Source organism: Lissotriton helveticus, chromosome 4_1 (assembly GCF_964261635.1).
Source record: "Lissotriton helveticus chromosome 4_1, aLisHel1.1, whole genome shotgun sequence".
In the NCBI taxonomy this organism is placed as follows: domain Eukaryota; kingdom Metazoa; phylum Chordata; class Amphibia; order Caudata; family Salamandridae; genus Lissotriton; species Lissotriton helveticus.
In genome coordinates, this window is record NC_136063.1 from 1,069,259,807 (window position 1) to 1,069,277,782 (window position 17,976).

Here is a 17,976-nt window from a genome sequence, read left to right on the forward strand (position 1 = left end):
AAATCGTGACTGTATGAGCTCAATATAATCTTTACCGGTTAAACATATTTTATGGGCCTTATTTATGAAGGCCTTGCGCCGCCGGTGCGTCATTTTTAACATGGGAAAAAGTGACGCACCGGTGGCGCAAGGCCTTCATAAATAAGGCCTTTATGTATTTTATTTGTGTCTTTTTACCTGGGGATCGATGGATAGGCCAGGCCACAAGCAGACCTGATCAGCAGCCACAGAAAAAAACAGATCTTTACACATACAAAGAAAGACAAATCTCAGAGGGAGTAGTTTGTAAATAGTGCCTGTCGTGGGGTTTTACTTCAATGCTTGTCATCTGCTTGCAGTTATCGTGTATTTAAGTTATGAAGGAACCATGAGTAAGAAGTTGTATTTGTCATAGTAATATTTACGGCCTTCAGACCAACATGACGGTTTCTCACACTGATTTCTGTGGTAAATTTGTCTCGTGGGAGCAGGTCACAAGCAGCATGTGAAGTAGGACCAGTCCAGCTGATGGTCTTGCCTGTGGTTAAGACTTTATTAATAAAGAAATTACTCCAGGCGTGAATGGGTACTTATTCAGGTCACCACAAGATGAGAGGACCCAGAATACATTCAACAGCCCACCTTGTCTGTTTGCTTGTGGGTGCTGTGAACATTTTCATGGTGAAACAACTGAAGATGGCACCGGATGATGGTGTGCTTTTCTTCACTGGTGCTTATAATCATACAGTACGCATGTTGTGCCTCGAACCTTTCATTTGACGATGCATCTATGTATAGATCTAAATCATAAAGCTCCAGATAGTACTTCAACTAACGCCAATTTGAATGTTGCTGACGTGTTGCTACCTTGTTGGGCTAAGCAGGCGCCATTTCATTTCACTTCACATGATAAGAGAGGTATAAGGCTGCAATTACTGCTTCTCTGGGCTGGTGGACAATTCTGTTACACCAGGTGACGATGTACAGTGATGCTGTTCTCAAATGTTTATCCATATAGTCTAGACGCCTGGAAAGGAAGATATTTGCTGTCAGAATGGTAGCTACTTTATAAAATGTCAAGCTTAAGGCTCCATAACATGACACTCTAAATGGAATTTGAGTGGCATTTGAACGCCTTACGTGTCCAATAGGAATCAACTAAAATGTACTGCAAATCTACATTGATGATTGATTACATCCTGTTTCCTGTTAAGTGTTGTCACGTTAGCTGTGCTGAAATGCAAAAGGCCCTGTTGTCTTCTCTCCAAAGAAAAGCTGTCTGACCTGCAGAAAATCCATATAGGGCCACCAGGTCTCTTCCTAGCAGACACCACAAACACACTTCGTTTATCAGTTTTAAAATTGTAGAATTAGATGTAGCAAGGCATCTTTCACACATCAGACATAGCCTTACTTGATAAATGTATGAACTTTGAACACATTTATTGTGCTCCCCATTGTGATGACTTTGCTTCAAACTACAGTACTTGTTTAATAGTAAACAAAGGTAAGCCATCTTATGTTAGGGTAGTGGTATGTATGTGGCGCACTTTCTCTGAGTAGTATGGCCTAATATTGTTATGTTCCAGAATTAGGCCCATGTAGCGAAGTAGCTTATTTCTTACATTGTCCTCACAAATACAATTTTCAGCTGTGACCTTTTGCACATATTTGCATGCACAACAATGTTGAAACTAAACTTGTTTTTACATCTAGCTTCGCACAACATTATCACACCGCCCTGGACATCATGTACAAGGTCTTGTTTCGCTAAGGCCCACCCTGACCTGAGGACGTGAAAGTGACAAGTGAAAAATAGTGAAATGGTGCATTCAAAATGTTGTGAGTGGTCACTCTTATTGCAGATAAACCAGATTGCACCTGTTAGGTGTAAGGAGTATTCACACCATGGGTTTTGGGAGGGGGGTGGTGGTGAAAATGGCACAGCGCCAGGCACCCGCTTGGAGTCTGTATGCTGCCCTCTTCTACTGGACCCCGATGAGGGCTTTCTTAAAGAATCTAGTGAGATTCTTCATGCTCTCTCTTTTCGTTCGAAACTTCACTCTTTCGTTGTATATACAATCAATTTGTTTACTTTATTCGGTTTCATTTAGAAGAAAGCCATAAAAGTATGTTCATCTCAAATCAATAAATTGTGCGATAAGAAACATGAATTATTTGTTTAAAACACAATAAATTAATTACAGAATAAAATTAGCATTAAAAAAATCACAGTTAAAAAACATCCAACAGTAATTTAAAATGCATCAATCTTAAGTTATAGATTGGTTCTGTGACGAATACAAAATTTTAAAAACCTAGCTATATTTAAAGCTAGAAAAAAGCTAGAAAATCAAATTCCAAAAATTGGAGGACCATGAAAGCGGGTCGACATTGACGTAAGCCCAGACTTTTTAGAATTGGTACTAACCATCGCTTTCTAGGTTCAATGTAAAATTTACAGAAAAGGGTCAGGCGGAGAAGAGTTTGAGAGGATGTTCTGTCACAGGGACAATGGCAAAGCAGCTTTGACCAGTAACAAATCGATGAAAAATATTGAGTCTAAACCGAGTCAACAAAAATCTGTCATAGCTGCTTAATTTCCAAGTTAAATATGGCTGGATCTCCAAGGAAATTTGGACAAAGAATGCTGAGCTGAGATTTTATTGGTTTCAGCCACCAAGTGGAGATCCGCTAGGTGGATAAGGCATTGATTTTTTAACAATTTCCTTGAGATCTGAGCCAGATCAGCGGGGTTATAGTAATATTTCTCCAGGCCAAGGTCATAGAAAAACTTCTTGACATATTGAAGCCAGCCAATCTTTGTAACGTTTTCAAGTAAGAGGCAGTCTGTTATAACAGATTGAGAAAAAGCTAAGTTATTTGACGTCCAAAGACAGTGCCATAAAATAATTGGCTGGATCTTTATAATGTCAGAGATGTAGGACAGGCTTAGTTCTAAATGGCAGCTATATGTAGACATACTCTGGGGGACTGCGAGAATGAATCTTAAAAAAATATTCTCCACCTTTTGTAGAGATTCAGCCTGTACGTATCCCCACACCCCTCCCCATAGATGGTCGTTCTGACACATTTAGCCTGGTAAATACGTATCATCTCCTGTGGGGGTTGTTTGCCTAGTCTCTGTGTAAAATTTACTAGGGCCATTGTTGATTTTAGAAACAGCAATTTTCTGGCCTCTATGGCTCTTCTTCAGGTGCCCTTCTCGTCAATTACAACTCCAAGATAGGGGTGAGTAGGAGTATGCTCCACTCTAGTGTTATTTATATAGATATCTCTCCCTTTTCTTAATTTTCGGCCAGAACTCATAATGAAAGTTTTTTTTATATTAATTTTTCAATCCAAATTTGACATAAATGAGTTGTATCGGTTTAGTGAGCGCTGGAGTTCGAGGGGAGTGCGGGCAATAATCACTGCGTCATCCGCATAAAGGAGAGCGGAGATCGGACGATTTTGGACTAGGGGTAGGTCCTGGCACCCCACCAACATGGCTAATTCCAAACCGTTTGTGTAGAGTGTAAAAGGAAGGGGGCCAGGACACAGCCCTGTCTTACTCCCGGCTCGACCCTGAAGGGAGCAGTTAATTCACCCCCCAAGCCAAATCTCACCCTAGCAGTGGCGTTAGAGTAAATTTCACGCAGGTAATTAACTAACAAAGGATCAACACCCATTCTTGTTAGAGAATCCCAGAGTTTTATATGACCTACGCAATCAAACGCTGCAGTAAGATCTAGGTAGGCCATATGTAATCTTCCACCCTTTACGTCCACGTATTTACGTAAACTAAGGTTAAGGACCTGCTCGATGGTACCGAGGCCTTCCCTGAATCCGTACTGGAGGTCAGATATGATCTTGTTATCCTCCGTCCAGTTCTGAAGGCGTTCTAATAAAATACGCTCCACAACTTTTCCCAAAGAGTCCAGCAATGAGATAGGACGGTAACATGTTGGGCTGTTACGATTGCCCTTTTTAAAAACTGGAACCAAAATGGATTCTAACCAGGAGTCCAGCAAGCCAATTTTACCAGTTGCTTCCGGTACCCTGAGCAAGATTGGGGCCCAAAGATCTATTTTAAATTTGTAAAGGTCGACAAATGTTTGGGAGAAATTAGCTATCCAGGCCGGTTCATCAATCGTGACTTCTATTTTACTGTTCTCCCTTAGGCCAGAGAGAAATGGAGGTTAATGACTTCCCAAAAAGCTGTGCTATCATTTGTTACGCAACTTTTATGTAGGGCTGCCCATAGTTCCTCTTTCAGTTCCAATTTCCTTTGTCGTAGGGCCTTGTTGTAAATTTTCCTTAGGTGGATGATCTCCGTCCTGTCTCTGGGGGTTTTATTAAGGGCTGTTTTAAGGTTAGAATAAGCTTTGATACATGTTAGATTAAACCAGCCAACCTTATTTTTTCTTATCCCTTTGGGTCTGATGGTTAGGGCTTCTTTAACAGATTTGGTTATTGCCTCAAAGTTGTCAAGAATCTCTTGCGGGGTCGATCGGTCGGTCAGCCAGACAGACGGTAATTGCAGTCATAGAATTTTTGACAACCTTTTCAGTTATCTTTTCCGGATCTGACCGAACCTACTTAATGGAGTGACCATTTAATCTGTTCATAGTCAGGCTTTCCTCCTCGTAAAGACTCATCTGCCTATCCCTTCCTCGTACCTGCTGGAGAGAAAGGGTGATTAAGATAGGCAAGTGATCGCTAAATACGCAATCATGGGTTTTAAAGTTCGATATAAGGGATGAAGCCCTAATTGATAGGAGAATGAAATCTATACAACTAGAGGCACCTCTACCGTTAAAGGTTGGGCTTAAAGGAACAATAGGAGATATCAATTCATTTGCATAGGCCAATTGCAAAATTTGGATTGACTCATTCAAACAAACTCCGATCCGAGAATGAATAAAGTGGGTGATGTTGTTCTCTTGCTCATCTAAAAGACCACATGTTGTGTTGTCATTTTGTTCGCAATGGGGTAAGTTAAAATCACCACCCCAAATGATGATAGAATTTTTCCCTTGGTGGTTATTATTAAAATCTAGAAGGAAGTAGCGAATTTCCTTCAAAATCACAATTAGCTGGGATTGTTGTAAATTATTATAGAAATTAACTAACGCAAGGAGATCCAGTTTATTAATGTCGATTGAAATTATTTTATAGTTCTCCTCATTTTTTAGGGTAGTAATTTTCCTCACTTGTATTAAGTTCGAGGTATAAACCACTAGGCCTCCTTTTGCGCGCCCTGATGGGGATGGAATAGCGGGTGAAAAGAATATTTTGTAACCATTGAGGTGGATTGGTAATACGGCCCACGTCTCTTGTAAACAAAGGATACCATAAGTCAGCCCAAATGTAAGCCACTCTCCTTGATTGATCTTAGAGTGGAGGCCAGCGATATTCCAAAAAATAATACTAAGTGGGACCCCTCTCGTGGAATTTAGAACTGAGGGAAGGGCTGTTATCTGGCCTCCAAGTTCCTTCGGACTCATACTACAAGTTAAGGAACCTGTGGCTAGATCTAAGCAGTTTGCTATTGAAGGACTCTGTAAAGGAGTTCTATTGGCAGAATTAGATGTATAGGGGTCTTGCTCCTGTTCGAATGGAACCAAAGTAAGATTAGAAGTGAGGTGCAAAGGATTTGCTGCACAAACCACTACCAGAGGGAGAATAGGGACAGGAGTGATTGACCGATCACTACTTTTACCCTCGTCTAAGTGGGAAATAGTCCCCTGTGCGCAAGTTGGTTGTCAGTCCACTTCCTCTAGAAGTGATAACAGCTCAAACCTATTAGAGGTTATAACGAAGCTGTTTTCTTCTGCTCTAGATATGGGTACCGGTTTGTAAAAGAAACCATGGGGAAGGGACACGATAGTTGTGGGTAAAGCAGGAAGTTCCTCTTTAGGTGTTAGAAGAAAACGAACCATTCGGGGCGTCCTAAAATTTATAACTATACAATCGCCCCGAGTGGACTTTCAAGAGAGACCAACCCACCCCACTCTACGAACCATCAAAATTTGATTAATGTGCTGGGGGTTAAAATGCTTGTATTTCGTCAACCAATCTACCACTTTGTTACGAAGGGAAGACCAGGATTCGGTCTGCCCTGTTTTAAAGGTGGGACCTCTGCTAAAATTAATATGTAGGGGCAGGATGCAGGTGGTAAGTCTAAATTGTCTGTGCTGGGTTGAACTGTAGAATTCTTAAAATTATTACTATTATCCTGCCCTTGATTACAGTTATTCTCCACTCTGGCAGTAACCTTTAATTTGGGATCTTCTGTTACATATCTTTTTAGAATTTCTGGTTGAGGTTCACTTAAGGGGCCAGGTTTGAGCACTTGGGATGATTGCCTACCACAGCCCTTTTGCGTAGGTGAAAAATGCATACTGCTGTGGGTCATTTTTGTATTTTCTTGTCGGACACTAATTGAGTCTACGACCTCTTTCAATTGCTCTATCTTCTTCTCTAAGCGGCCAAATCTTTCATCAAGGAATACACTCATCTGCGTCGTCATGTCCCTAAACTGTGCTTCTAAAATACCTTTAACAAGATCTTCCATAGGAGCCCTCAAACCTTGTAGGACGTCTTTGAGGTTTGATGTGGATACATCTAACTGCGGTTCAGAGTAATTGGGAACTACCTCTGTTTGAGTTAGTACTGAAACTGTTCCCAAGAAACTCGAACCATCGTAATCTTTTTTCCTCCCGTCTTTGCCCCCCTTATCTCCCTTCTATTTCATTCTTGTTACCTGCCCTTTCATTTGTTTAGTTTGGTTCAGAGTGTGGGGCCCTGTCCCTACAGAAGTAATGGTGTTGGTCTCTTTGTCATGTCTATTAAGGGCTTGGGGTTGAATGGTCAGGGGGAATGAGATTGTGTATGAACAATGTTAATCTTTGGAGTTAATTGTCTGGTAGAATCTCCCTCCCTGGTCAATGGGAACTGTAAAGAATCAAGTGAGAGCCTGCGCTCAGTTAATTGTATCTCGTGAGTGAGAATGGATTCCGCTCTCACCAGGAAGGCATCTAAGGTGCCCACGGTACTCTTTCATTTCTCCATCGGTCTTAGTACTATTAACAAGAATTCACAATATAATAAGGGCTAAATCAACAAACTTAGGTACAATCAGTGTAAATAACCACTACTAATAGGAAAAGAGAAAAAAGACAAGACAAAAAAGACAAGATAACTCTGAGGCAGAGTCCAAACAATCCCTTATGGTGGTGGTTGTAAGTCAACCTTATAGACAAGCTATCCTAGGGGTAGCATGGATGTTGGACCCGGCCTCGTGGCGTGGTCCCTCCTGACCCGTGGTAACCCCTCCTGACCCGTGCATCTCCCCATGACCCTGATTCACCCGACCATTCCCTCCATGACCCACCTCCCTGACACTGGGCTTCCCCGTCCTCGCCCTCCATTTTCCTGGTACCCGAGACCGAGGCCCATGTCCCTGCACCTAAGATGGCCGCCTCGGTCCCAGCCCAACCTCGGCCTTCGGCGCCATACCCAGCCAGGGGGTAGAGCGCTCCCCGTGAGCGAGAGAGGGAGGAGTAGCTCGATCACACCTCCCACCTCCCCTCGAGAGATGAGTTTCGATCACCCATCCGGCCTCCCTGAGGGCTGGCTCCAGGCCTGCTGAGTGTCTGGGATCCCTCCAGACCCAACTTGAAAGGATGAAAGGAGCCGCCGAGGCGGAACCCCAACAACCAGCTCCCAGGTGCTAAGACCTCCGCCTGCGAGGACTCCGGACATCAAAGGAGAGGAGTCCTATATCAAGGGTGGCTCTGGGACGATCAAATCAGTTGTATCCTGGACTACCTGAGCCCTGCTGATGCTGTCGCGGCTCCTACCAAGCAGAGAAGGACTTCTGCCCGAGACCACCGAGCCCTGCGAACGCTGTCGCGACTCCCTTGCAACTTTGAGACCACCTGAGCCCTGCTGACGCTGTCGCGGCTCCCTTGCAACCTAAAGAACCACCTGAGCCCTGCTGACGCTGTCGCGGCTCCTACCAAAGAGAGAAGGACTTCTGCCCGAGACCACCTGAGCCCTGCTGACGCTGTCACGGCTCCCTCGCAACCTCAAGATCCACCTGAGCCCTGCTGACGCTGTCGCAGGTCCTACCCAGCAGAGAAGGACTTCTGCCCGAGACCACCTGAGCCCTGCTGATGCTGTCGCGGCTCCCTTGCAACCTTGAGAACTCCTGAGCCCTGCTGATTGGATCGCGGCTCCCCAAGACCGTAAGAACTGCGACTTCCTTGCTCGAGCCCTGCTGATTCGATCGCGGCTCAGAGAACTATCCTGGTCCGGCTGGACCCAAGATCATCCCGTATCCTCCAGCTCGAGGATTGAGAGCTGTGCGCCGGATACGCAACTGCAAGTGACTTTGAACCTTGAGACTGTCCCGCTACCCTACCACTACCGAGACTCTTTGAGCCCTTGCTTGCCTGTACAGAAGAACCTGCGTATCATAATGGTCCATCCCTTTCTTGAAGATATAAAGAATACGTTCTCTTAATCCTACGGTGTGGTGTTCCTTTGTCGAGTGTTGCTAGCGCAGCGCGTACGATCTTAGATCGGAGGTCCTCTCCCGGAGGGGTCTCCCGCCAGTGCTCGGCTGTGTTCCTAGGAGAGGTGTTCACAGGGTGGTCACGTGCCGAGTCTGTCCTCCCCTGGGATCGCCCCTCTAACATTGGTGGCAAACGACGGTATACAAGTCCATAATCTAGAGATCGTACAGTAAGCGGCTGCCGCACTACCAGACAAAGATGACGGAAAAAAACACCAAGAGTACCACTGAAACCGATGCGAGTACTACGTTCCGTGCGGAACGGCTGGAAGAGTACACGCACAAAGAACTGAAAGAATTTTGCAAAGCACGAGGAATCGCTACCACAGGCCTGAATACGAAGGAGGACATGCAGAAAGCCCTACAAGCTTGGGTAGAGTCCGAGGAAAACCCTCCCCCGTCAAGAGGAGGAGCAGAACAGCCGACCGAACCCGAACTCAACCCGAGAGTGGGCAGCAGCTCTCCGGTACGGAGCAGCGCACCAGATGGGGGCCTCTCCCCAGAAGAACTAGCGGACAGAGAAAGAAACCACAATCATGAACTTGAATTTTCAAAACTCAAAATTGAGTGCCAATTAAAGCTAGCGGAAAAGAGGCTAGCCGTAGAGCAGCTACGACTACAAGGAGAGTTGGAAGAGAAGAAACTCCATCGGGAACATGAAGACAAGAGACTCCAGCTGGAGCACGAGCGCGGCCTGAAGAAGATCGAGCTAAAGGCCCGGAGCGAAGAAAGCCGAACCCCGGAGAGCCGAGAAGCCGTTCCCCCAGTAGAGCCAAAAGTACACATCCCCAAGGATGTGGTGAGAGAATACTATAAGAACGACTATATCCAGCAATGGTTCAAGGCCTACAAAGTCGCCATGACCTCCCACCGAGTTCCGCAGAAGGATTGGGGAGCTGGGTTGTGGGGCCGATTCCTGAGCGAGGGGAGACACACCCTGCTTGATCTACCGTCCTCTCTGCAGACCTCCTACAGACACATGAAAGAGGCCCTCCTCACGAGATACGGGCTCACCCCCGAGATGTATCGCCAGCGGTTCCGGGACTGCAAGAAGATCCCTAGCATGATGTGGGTGGAGTACGTGAACTTTTACAGTCGAGCATTGGAAGGGTGGATCAAGGGCAGCAAAGTTACCACCTTCGAAGAACTTACCGACCTTATCGCATGGGAACATTTGTCCGTGAACTGTTTTGTGGAACTACGCCAAGCAAGCTTGCAGATCCAAGAAAGCTGGCCGTGGAGGCCGATCGCTGGGTGAACACCCGGGTCCCCCGGGGCCCCGTAGGAGACTACCCCCGAAGCAATCAGGGAGGGGAGGGGGGAACCTAGGAAGACAGAGGGATTCCCAGTCAGGACCCCAGCGTAGTCCCCCCAGAAGCCAACCCCAGACAATACCAGCACCCCCACCAGCCAGGCCTGCTCCCCCAGGCAACTGTGGGCACCGAGTCACTATTTTTTGTTACCGTTACCAACAGCCAGGGCATTATGCCAGTGACCCGCAGTGTCCCATGGACCCGTGACCCTCCACGACAGCTCCCCCAGCCAGACAGGTAGCCAACGTAGCACTAGGGGAGGAGATGGAGGACACCGAAGAGTGGGAACCCGCTGCCATGGCCCTAGTCTCCCTAGGAGACCGAGAGATGATTCCCGGGGCCCCCTACCCGATAATAACAAGAATACCGGTAACTGGTGACGGTGAACGGCCTCCGGGTGGTGGCCCTTCGCGGCACCGGGGCGAGTATCACAGGTGTCCTCAGTCATCTAGTCAGAGAGGAACAGATCATTCCGAATGTCCTGTGCCCCGTACTGTCCGCTGACAACACAGAGAGTTTGTGTAAAATGGCCCTAGTACCGTTCGAATGGGGGGGAGTGATAGGAAAGTTATGAGTCGCTGTCCGAGCATCCCAACCTGTAGACTGTCTTCTGGGCAACAAACTAGAAAATTCCCCGTGGGGACAGGTGGAACGCAAGACCCACCTAGGCATGATGGGCCTACCCGAGTGGGTGTGCGCCACCACCCGGTCCATGTCCGCCCGACTACCCCCCTTCGGGGCTGTCGACGCCGAGCCTCCCAGCCACCGCCCTGTAGAAGAAGATAGGGGCGACCGAACTGAGCCCACCGGCCTCTCCCCAGGAGGGGAGCCCGTCACCGACAACAAAACCTTGCATCCCGAGCCCGCACAGATCCCTGAGCTAGACGATCTGCCCGAGCTGGCGCAGTGGCGTCACGAGGGGGGCCCCTCCCTAGAGGAGTTCTGCTGGGAGCAAGCCACTTGCCCTACACTGGTCGGACTCCGGTGACAGGCCGCGGCCCAAGCTGCGGGCGACCAGACTGGAACCCATTCCGTATACTGGGAGAATGACCTCCTGTACAGTGAGCAGAAGTCTGCCGAGCTAGGGTCAGCCCGAGTGCTGGTGGTACCCTTACGCTTCCGAGACTTCCTCCTGGGCCTGGCCCACGATGTACCCCTGGCGGGACACTTGGGCCAGGACAAGACCTATGACCGCCTAGTTACGCACTTCTATTGGCCCAAGATGCGAGCGAATGTAGAAGCCCACTGCAAGTCCTGCCTCACGTGCCAGGCTAGTGGAAAAAGTGGAGGAACGCGCAAGGCTCCCCTCCAACCCTTCCCCGTCGTCGGTACCCCCTTTGAGCGGGTCGGAATCGACATAGTAGGGCCCCTGGACCCTAGAACCTCCCAAGGTCACCGATTCATCCTAGTCCTGGTGGAACACGCCACCCGATACCTCGAGGCCATCCCCCTCCGCACCATAACGCCCCCGTGGTGGGCCGAGCGCTCATGGGGATCTTCTCCCGAGTGCGTTTTCCCCACGAAGTCGTGAGTGACCGCGGCACAAACTTTATCTCTAAATACATGATGTCCCGGTGGCAACAATGTGGAGTGTCCTACAAATTCACAACCCCGTATCATCCCCAAGGAAATGGCCTAGTCGAACGGTTTAACCGGACACTGAAGGGGATGATCATGGGCCTCGAAGAGCCCGTCCGGCGCAAGTGGGACGTCCTCCTCCCCTGCCTCTTGTTCGCATACCGGGAGGTCCCCCAGAAGTCCCTGGGGTTCAGCCCCTTTGAGCTGCTGTACGGGCATCCCGTCCGGGTGCCCCTCAGCTTGATCAAGGAGGGATGGGAGACGGCCCCCCCGAGAACCTCCTCCAGATGTGTTCCGCTACATTCTCACCCTCCGAAATCAGACACGGAAATTCCGAGCGCTGGCCTAAGCCAACCTCGAAGCAAGTCAGGAGGAGATGAAGCGCTGGTATGACCAGAATGCCACTCTGGTCGAGTTTCAACCGGGCCAGCAGGTCTGGGTGATGTCCCCGGTGAAACCCGGCGCCCTCCAAGACAAATGGACCGGCCCCTTTAAGGTCGTGGAGAGGAAAAGCCAAGTGACCTACTTGGTGGACGTCCAGTCCCCTCAGAACCCCCTTCGGATCCTCCACGTGAACCGCCTCAAGCCTCACTTCGTGCGGACGGAGTTGAGCTTGCTCTTGGCCACCGACGACGGAGCAGAAGAGGAAACGGAGCCTCTCCCTGACCTCCTGCGTGCCAAAGAGAAGGATGGCTCCGTAGACGGAGTGAGACTCTCTCTCTCCCTCACTCCTCAGCAGCGTGAGGACTGCCGCCAGCTCTTGGGACAGTTCCCGGATTTGTTCTCTGTAGGAGAGTAGGGTCTGCTATCCTATGGTCACCCCAATTTGTGCTTTTTGCTTCACTGGTTTTCGACTTAATGTGGCTGTGGGCCTGCTAATCAGAATCAGCTGTTCTCTCTCTAAATTCACAGACATGTACTATAGGTACATAACCAAATTGGTACAGGACTCCTTGTCAGCCCCTGTACAGTGCACTATAGGTGCCCAGGGCATAGGGGCATCCAAGGCCTACCAGGGGCTGAAGCATAGCTTTTGCCACCCCTGGCTGGTTCTTAAATTGACACAACTGGCTGATCATTGGCTGATCACTCAGCTGGGGCAAGGTATAGTATACCTATGCCTAAACCTATATTTGGACACATGTAAACCTATCAGCCACTCCTATGGCAGGCCTTAACAATCCTGGAGGCAGAGTGCTTGGTTTTATGTGAGATGGTGCTCTAGCATGAGCTGAGCCTGTCTGCAGCTTGCGGGACCATTTCCCTATAGCTGTTCCAATGATACTGCCATACCATATACTCTTAAGTGCATTATAATCCTTACGGTTATTGCAACTCCGGTTTGGCTTTATCAAAACATGTCGTGTTTGGTGTCATAAAACGTGGAATGCTACCCCCTCGACGATTCTGACGATGGGGGCAGCGTCCCACCCCTCTAGGAGGGGAAGACATGTTACTTACTGCAAATGCGGTTAATCCAAACCAGAGCCCCAGCATCACAAAATGGATGCTGCTGATACAGACACGAGTCTGCCCTCCTGCTGCTGACTGAAACTCGACAGAGGAGGCATGATCAAAGGATCTACTGTCACAGGGAGGTGTTACACCACCCCAGACAGGAGATAGTGGATTGTAGCAGGGAGGGTTGAAAGAAACTAGACATTGCCTGGTGCGCACAAGGTGTCCCCGGGCAAATGCCAGCCAAACCGGTTCTGGGACTCTCCAGTCCCAGTCCTGGCGGGAAGCTGGACAAAGGGAAAGGGGTGTAACACCCCCTTCCTGGGTCCCACCCATAGGAGGGACCTAGCAGGTAATCCAGCCCCCAGATTTGGAATATAGGTGGGAGCAGTGCCAATGCACATCAGATTATCCTGACTGAAACTTATGAAACAAAACTCTGGACCCTTCGACATCCCACTCGTTGTGGAAGACTGAAGAATCTCCCTTGTGGTCAAGGAGTGACCACCCTGTGCAAACAGGCACCATCCAGCACCTCGATGTTTGCTTTGTTGCAGTTCGCGCCGGAACTCGAGCGACAGAGTTCGACAAGAGCCAGCGATCCTGACTTCTAACAGCCCGGTCCACAGTCTATACAGAGCTGGGACCCGTGGAGGCGACCTGAAGCGTGGGAGCGGCCATCTTGGAAAAACCACGAAGCGCTGACCGTGCAGCACCCGAGGCTCCCTCGAAGCTGTGCATTGGAGCGTGAGAAGCTCCAGCCCCGAGCAGCTTGTGCACCGAAGCTCACCCCTCCACACTCGACAAGTGCTGCGTGGGGCCCTTTTTCATTTTCCTGCTCGACGCGTTGGTCCGGTCGCTTGCCCGTTGGCTAGTGGCCCCAGAACCGACGAACCTTTTAATTTACACAGCTGGTCTGGTTGCACTCGCTCCCCTGAAAAGGAGCACCCGCTCTGACCTTGCTGGTCCGAGTGTTAAACCATCTTCGAATCCTGCGTGGGTTGCCTTTGCCAAGGCTTGTTGACTCCGATCGTGAAGCCGACACTGCCGACAGCGAGAGCCTTCGTGGGACAGCTTGTGATTCACTCCAGGACATCCTCGGTGCACCAGAGACCACGTGGCAGCGGAGAGAAGCTACACGACATCGACCTGATTGCGCCCGACATTGACTGGTTCCTTCCTGGTTCCTTCCTGGTCACTGCCCAGTGACCCAGACTCTGTCCCCTCTGCTTTCAGGTACCCTTCTACTTCGATCCACCCTTGGATTGCACCGGACACTTCTCTTCTGGACACCTGCAGCATCTTGAGCTTCAGGCACCATCGAACTGCGTGATGAAACCCGACACACTTTGGCACCTATGCACCCGCTTCCTGTGGGTGAGGTAACTTACTAGCGCCGGTGTTCTTACACTGGTACGCACCTCAAGTGCCTAATTCTAAAGTTTGGTAGTCCTAGTCCAGTCGGAAGACTCCTTTTGCAATAACTTTGTAACTTTTACGCACCATTGACTTTGCATTGGTGCATGCGTGTGCTTTCTGCACTGCACCCGAATCCCGCGGGCTACTCCCGTCCTAACTGCTGTTAGTCCAGTGTAGTCCCAGCGATTCCCAAGGCCCTAGGCCTTACCCCCGATCGATTAGTGATTGTTAAACCATATTTTTGATATATGGTTTGAGTGGCCACCGGCCTCATCCAAAAATGTGCAACTTGTATATGTTATATTGTGTTTTTGTTTAAACGCTTGTGCTTCATTGCTCATAAAGAGTAGTGGGGATTATTCTGAGAATAAATACATATATTTTTATAATATATAACTTGTGTGGTGTCCTTTCATTTGATATTACAGGATTGCATAGGGTAATATGGTAAAACAGCTGGCTTCACATGCCCTCTTGAGTTAAGCCTTTAAGGCTGCTTAGTCCATGCTACCCCTAGGATAGCTTGTCTATAAGGTTGACTTACAACCATCACCATAAGGGATTGTTTGGACTGATACAAGGTGCCCACAGAACTGTGGACATCATATACCAGGCCAACTTCTCACATTGGTGAGCAGCGGTGCGATTTGAGCTTGCTGTTGTATTTACCATTGCAATCTTTTTAACAAATTGAAAGATCACATTAAGTACCTAGGTACATATAAACAAAGCTTAGCATATTTAAGTTCTACTGAACTTAGTAGTTGTAGGTAGAAGGGCTTAGCACACCCTGACTACAACTCACTATTAAGGTACAGTAGGAAAACACTTAGGGGCAGATTTATGATGACTGGCGCATCCCCAGGGATGCGCCAGTCATCCTGCGCCGCTGCTCCGCCACCCATGGTGCGCCGCATTTACAATGCGGCGCACCATGGGGCAAAAACGTCACAGATGCGTGATGCATCTGTGCCGAAAAGGTGGCGCATTGCTGGAGCTGCGTCGCAAGCGCGACGCAGCTCCAGCAAGGCTCGGGGGTGCCCCATCTCCACAATGCTGCGTCAAGACCTACGCCTGCTTCAAGCAGCATTGTCCTGAAAGTGACTGAGTGAAATCTTATAGATTTCACTCAGCCACTTTTGCGAGGCGCACCTGCCCCGGAACGCCCACCCTGCGCCGGAACGCCTCCTGATGGCGCAGGGCTTTACAACGTGACGCATCTCCTAGATGCGTCACGTTGTAAATAGGGCACATTGTTTGCGCCGCCGTTGCGTCAAATAAAGTGACGCACCGGCGGCGCAAGGCCTTCATAAATCTGCCCCAAAGTGTATGTAAGTGCGTCACTTACACCTCACTAGAAGTCATGTCTGGCACAGGTGAAGCTTCAGGCTCTCTACCTGTGATAGTTGACCCTCCACAGGCAACCACCAGCTATGACAAATTCAGCCACAGGGACTTGGGTGCCTTGTGCACTTCAAGGGGGCTGAGAATGGGTCATAACCCTACCATTCCAATCCTGATAGCCATCCTGCAGAAGGATGATCTTGAGAAAGCTAGAACAGTTCCCTCAGGGTCAGGAGAAGGAGAGAACCCCCCAGATACTGAGAACACCTCCCCAGAAGTAGAAAATGTGGAGGCAGACCCAGAATCAAATGGTGAAGATTCAGATGTGGATCAAGGGGTTAGCCAGGTACCAGTTGGAAGGCTTAGCCCGGCCAACTTGGACCTACATGGAAATGGAGAGGGCCAGCCCCTTCCCAGAGAACATAACAGGATTCTCCCAGGCAATAGGAGAGAGAGAAGCCCTTCCAGGGATTCTCACATTTCTAGTGCCTCCAGAGAATCACAGAGAGGAATGACTTCACCTCAAAGAAAAGAGCATAGAGCCAGGATGAGAGCAGTTAATCTCCAAATAGAAAGAGAGGAATTAGCCCTGGCTCAAGCTAAACTAGCTCTTGCAAGAGAGCAAAAGTTAAGTGGGGAGACTCCCACTGGTGGCAGCATTATCCCAACAGATAAGCACAGGTCCTATGATAATAGAAACCTGAGTAAGATTGTGCCCCCCTACAGAGATGGGGATGACATCCACAAATGGATAACTGCTCTGGAGAGGGCCTGCATGGTACAGCAGGTTCCTTCAGATCAGTGGGCAGCAATCTTGTGGCTCTCCTTTTCTGAGAAAGGGAGAGATAAGCTCCTCACAGTTAGACCTGAGGATGCTAAAAACTACTCTGTCTTGAAGAGTGCTCGTATTGAAGGGTTTGGCCTAACCACTGATCAATACAGGCTGTTGTTCAGAGACACCCAAAAAGCACAGACTCAAGACTGGACTGATTTTGTTGATTGTGCCACTAAGGCTCTGGAGGGTTGGTTGCAGGGAAGTAAAGTTTCAGACTATACAGGATTGTACAATCTTATAATGAGAGAACAGATCCTTAATAACTGTACAAACCAGCTGTTGCATCAACACCTTGTAGACTCTGATCTGACCTCTCCCCAAGAATTGGGAAAGAAGGCAGACAAATGGGTCAGAACAAGGGTTAAGCAGAAACCCCAGAACCAAGGAGGTGGTCAGAAGAAAGCAGACCAAAAGGGTGGTATTCAGAAAGATAAAGACCAGAAGTCTTCTCCAGGCCCCCAAACTAATAATAATGAGGGTGGCCCCCAAAATGGAAAAAAGAAGAAGAATGATGGCCCAAAGAAACCTTGGTGCAATACTTGTAAGTCCACTTCCCACTGGGGGAGTGAATGCACTAAGAAAAATCCAGTCCCTACCACTGCAGCCCCTAAGGCAACTGCTCCCCCTAGTACAGTCAGCAGTGGTGGTACACAACCCAAGGCTATAGTAGGGTTAACCCTGGGTACTGAGATGGAGACTGGCTTAGTCAGGATCCCTACTCAGGCAGTTCTGATCTGTGAGGGGGACATAGCTATGTCCTCTACTGTGAGTCCTAGTAACCTGGGCAAGTACAGGCAGACGCCTTTAATTAATGAGAAACTGGCTCAGGCCTACAGGGACACTTGTGCCAGTGTCACTATGGTGACACCTAACTTTGTGGACCCTGAACAGATGATACTAGGTGAAAATTACCTAGTGACCAATGCTAGCAACACCACTACTACACATGGTGTGGCTGTTGTTAATTTCTCCTGGGGAGGGGTAACTGGCCTCAAAAGAGTTGTTGTTAGTGCAGCCCTTCCAGTTGACTGTTTGTTGGGCAATGATCTGGAGGAATCAGTATGGTCAGAAGTGGAGCACAGGACTCATGCAGAAATGCTAGGGATTTCAGCCCATGTCCTTGCTGTAACCAGGTCCCAGGCCAAGAAGTGCCTACCTGAACCTGTGGTGGATCTTGAAACAATGGACCAACCACAACCCAAGAGAAGGAGCAAGAGGTTGAAGGCAGAGCCTTCCCACTTGCCCCAGGTTGAGGATCAAGACCTCACAGGAGGGTGATTCTGTGATCCAAGAGGAGACTGTCTCTGAAGAGCTTGAACCTGATCAGGTTGAGTTCCTGGGGACAGGGGGACTCTCAAGGGCAGACCTGGGGCAGGCTCAGTTGACTTGCCCTTCCCTTGAACCCCTCAGACAGCAGGCTGCTGCTGAGGCTGCAGGGAATGCTCAAGGTACCCTTAAAGTATATT

The 17,976-nt window shown here is 48.8% G+C and overlaps 1 protein-coding gene across 1 annotated transcript in view; it reads left to right on the forward strand.

The window, feature by feature from the left end:
- Positions 1-17,976, forward strand: part of DNAH5 (dynein axonemal heavy chain 5) — a 5,174,212-nt gene that overhangs the window by 1,783,308 nt on the left and 3,372,928 nt on the right. The gene's annotated exons all lie outside the window — the stretch shown is intronic.